Source organism: Acomys minous (assembly GCF_964271855.1).
Source record: "Acomys minous genome assembly, chromosome: 19".
Lineage (NCBI taxonomy): Eukaryota > Metazoa > Chordata > Mammalia > Rodentia > Muridae > Acomys > Acomys minous.
Window position 1 is genome coordinate 63,628,858 of NC_140499.1, and position 4,751 is coordinate 63,633,608.

Consider the following 4,751-nt stretch of genomic DNA (forward strand, 5'->3'; position numbering starts at 1 on the left):
CCACAATTGACAGAGGGGATTTCACAAAACTAAAAATCTTCTGTATAGCTGAGGAAGGAAGTAACAGGGTAAAGCTAACACACAAGGAATAAGAAACAAGCTTTTCCAAATATACATCTGACAGAGGATTGCTATCCACAATATATAAACAATTCAACACACAAAGAATAAAAGAAACAACTACTGTCTACCTGGAAAATGGTCTTTGGACTTGAACAGAAAGTGCTCAAAAGACAAAAGGAAAAAGAAAAGAAAAAGAAATTTAAAACATGCTAAGAAATACCTCAAAAAACATGTTCATCATCTCTACATGTTAGAGATATGAAATGAAAACACTGTAAAGATTTCATCTTACACCAGTCAGGATGGCAAAGATCAACAAAACAATACGAACAACTCTAGAGGCACAAGGAGGAAAACAAGACCCCACTCTCTGTTGATGTGACTGCAGACTGGTACAGCCACCACAGAATCTGCCCAGCCGTGTTCTCTGCAGCTTCATTCACAATAACTAGTGTACTGGCTGGTTGTAGGTCAAATTGACACAAGCTCGAACCAACAGGGAGGAAGGAGCCTCAGCTGAGGAAATGCCTCCATCAGACCCAGCTGTAAGACATTACGGATCAGAATGGGAGGCCCCAGTCCACTGTGGGTGCTGCCATCCTAAGGCCGGTGGTCAGAGTTCATAAGAAACCAGGCTGAGCAAGGCAGAGGAAACAAGCCAGTAAGCAGCACCCTTCCATGGATTCTGCATCAGCTGCTGCCTCCGGAGTCCTGCCCTTTTCAGATCCTGATCTGACATCCTTCAATAATGAACTGTAGCGTGGACCTGTCAGCCACACAAACCATGTTCTCCACAATTAGTGTTCTGTTCATGGCGTTCCATCAGAACAGTAAAAACCCTAACTAAGGCACTAAGGAACAGAAACAAACTAAATATCTTTGAACCACTAAACAGAGTTTTTTTTAAAGATTCACTATGAAATGCTGTTCTGCAGGGGAAAAATGATACCAAGTCCTTCTGAGCTTAAAGGATGAGGTAGGAAAAAATCATACTGAGTAAGTAAGCCAGACCCAGACAGGCAGAGGCCACATATTCTATCTCATCTGAGCCTCTTACTCCAGATTCTCCTGTGAGAGCACATGTCCTGGAGTAAATCTATAAACCAGGAAAGTCAAAGATCATTGCAGGGTGTAGTATTGGGGGAGCAATAGAGACAGGAATAGAAGTCTGCAACTTATGATGTCAGGCAAATGGAGAAAAGTTGGGGACCTTAATTAAAGAAGAGGAGGGAGATTATAGGGAAGACAAAGGGAGGATGGTAAAATAACAGTAAGGATTTCAGAAAAACTGTTAAGGACTCCTAATATTGACTAATTATTGAAGCAACCTATAGCACATGTTGATATATATATATATATATATATATATATCAAATGAAAGTTTCTTGTGGCCTGACAATGATCCCTCCAAGAGCCTAACACCACCTCAAAACAACCAATGCCAGGCATGAGAGCCTGTGCTTGTAGCTGTTGTTCCCTGTAGTCCCCAGGCACACAGGCCATGTCACTAACCTCGCTTTACCCACACAGATGGAAGGCAAGGTCCCATCACTATTGACACCATGTGTTTCAGAGGCAGGGACCATGGGCAACTGAACTGCAAGAATCATGAATGCCACCTCATGGAGTACTGCGGTTCACGATACACAAAGGCTCCACGCAAGCATCCAAAGGATGGAAGCAACCACGAGTCCTATGGTTCCTATGCTCGCAATCATGAACGACACCACAACCTCATGTTTGAAGTAGTGACATGTGTGGCTTGAGTTTCTCTAATATCTCTATTTACAATTAACAACCCTTTAGCATGAGGAATATGTTGCCTGACACTGAATCCTAGACACTGACTCAGGCCTAGTGAGGTCCTGAATCTTGGAGGAAATTTAAGACCAATCAGAATAAACCACAACTACACTGCAAATATTTGTGCATAGGCATGATCTCTCAAACTATTAAGAAAAGTTCTCTCCAGTACAGAGAGAGACCATCAAAGAAGAATCACAGCCAATCCAAATGCAGATTGTGAAGACCAGTCCCACCTGACACATATGCATAAAGGCTCCAGCAGTTATGAAGGCTCTGCTATGATTATACAGTAGTAGGTGAAAAGTTGCAGCAGTCAGATGGTCAGGGGTTTGCTATGTGAATGTGCCTCCTAGTAACATCATAGACTTTACCCACATGTCTCACCATCATGGCTGCCTAAACATGAACTGAACCTGCATGGCAATAATCAGTCAAAGTGGACAGAGGGAAGCTCATGAGGCCTCCACACTACAGAACGAACTACAGGCAGCTAAGGAAGGCTGAGAGTGGGAGACAGAGTCTTCCCTCTGGAAAAGCACGCCAATGAGTATCCAATACCAAATGGCCAGCTATGAAAATATGCACACAACATTACATTGGCTTAGAAGTTTGTATTTAGGAATATGTGTGTGTGTGTGTGTGTGTGTGTGTGTGTGTGTGTGTGTATAACTTTTAATTATATGCACGTAACAACAATTACTAAAACTGGGAGGGTGACATGTAATTAGAAAGATCAAGCATAGGTATGTGGTAGAGGATGAAAGGAAAAATGGAAATCAGAAAATGATGTAATGAAAAGAAAGAAAGCCTGCTACTTTGTACTCTAATTTTTAAAATTATCAGAAAATCTGTTTACTATGATCCTATGGTTTCAGGGATTCAAGGATGGTTGAGAAATTGCCAATCAGTAAGGGCAATAACATACCACAGAGACACCTGGAGGCTGATATATATCATTGCAATATGGATAACAGCCACCATATTGAGCCTACATAGATGTCCATCATGTGTTGATAAAGAAAATGTGCTATGCGTGTACAAAAGAATTGTATTTAGTCCTGAACAAAATACAGTATAGACTGATCATACTAAGTTAAAAACACTAGACACACAAAGACTAGTGTTATACATTTCCTCTCATATATGGAATTTAGATCAAAATACATGTGCACATGCATGAAGATGAAATATGCACTATACTTCTCCCAAATAAAATTTTTGTCAATTCCATGGTGATTTACACCACATATAATTTAATGTTGAAATTTTGTTCATTTCATTCTTATTTATATATTATTGGGAAACTGTGCTTTTTTATATAAATTCTTCAAATAGCAAGAGGTGAATTCTTAGCAGTGTTCTCAGTGTGTACAATGCTCCTTGTAGCACACAACTATAAATATTTTTCAAGAATAATTTACCACTACATCTAATGAACTTTATTGTGCTTCAATTACATTTACCAATGTGTTTTCATTGGCATAAATTCTTTCCCACATACATTTACAAGTGTGTAAATAAACTTCAAGCTGGAGGTTGTTAGCACAATTACTACATTTTTAGAGACTGTGCCTGTATGGAAATGACAACAGGAAAATGATAATAAAGTTTCCTTCCTACTAATAAAGAAGAACAGATTTAGAAACCTGAGAAGACTACAAGATAAAAGTCAAATTTGTCTTAGCACTACTACGATGATTTGTTTTAAAACAAAACTCAGCCTCAGGGAATAGGCAAGTAGAAAGATTTGCAAGCATTTCGCTCTCCACAAATGAGCTCATCATCTGTCATGACTTCCGTAGCCACTAACAGAGGGGAAGGAATCAAACCATTGCCAATGGTCAGCTGTGCAGACATTCCCACAGTATGACACCTCAGTTAGAGCAACACATTGACCTGATGGAAACAATGTAAGTTTCTGCATGTCTGGGTCACAACTTTGTTAACAAAAGAGCAACAAAATCATGAAGAGGAGCATCCTTACTAGTGCCTGGGGTTGGCTCTGTTCCATGGGGTGGGTCTGGGTTTGTGCCAGGCATTGGTAGGACCATCCCTAAATCTGTAATCTATCTGTTCTGTCTTTATCCCTGCATGTCTTGTAAGCAGGGTAAGTTGGGGTTCCAAGTTTTTGTGGGTGGGTGGCTGTTCACTTCCATCCCCTCCAGTTTTTCACAGAGAGGCTCCCCACCCACAGGTTCTCTTTTCTCTGCACGTCTTCTGTGCCTCCACCCCCACACTCCCTGGGTCTGATTGCATGCATCAATTGCATGTGAGAGGCTCCTCCCCGCAGCAGTTTGAAAAAGATGCTGAGACTCACATCCAAACATCAGGCAAAGCATAAGGAGTCTAGTGGAAAACGGGATGGAGGGGGAACAGGAGAATAAAAGGATAAAAGCTATAAAAGAAAACAAGGAAAGAGGATGAACTCAGCCCCAATTTTACTTGATGAGAGGAGGGAGGGGGCTACACAGCCTGTAAAGTGAATAAACAATAGCAAAGGAAAAATAAACATGAGGTGGAAATAGACATGACTGACTGGTGTGCTGACTTCCTTTAATCTGAGTGTTGAGTCTTCATCCTCCTAATAGGCATCTAATAGTGAACATTGGTCTTCAACACACTTGACCCTGGGTTTGGCACAGTTCTTATAATTGCTAGGAGCTATTGTCATTTCTAAGTTTCCGCATTAACTGTACTGTGAAAAACATGATTGAAGTTCACACAGATGCAGAGGAGCACTTGGTATGAAGTCCTAGGAAGCACACACATGTCTAAAAGAGGACATTAGGTCTGAGTGCCACTCTCTGTGCAGGGAAAGATGACTAAGGGATCGGGATGAGGATGATGCTGAGAGAGGAACAAAACAAGAGTCTTGTCTGCAG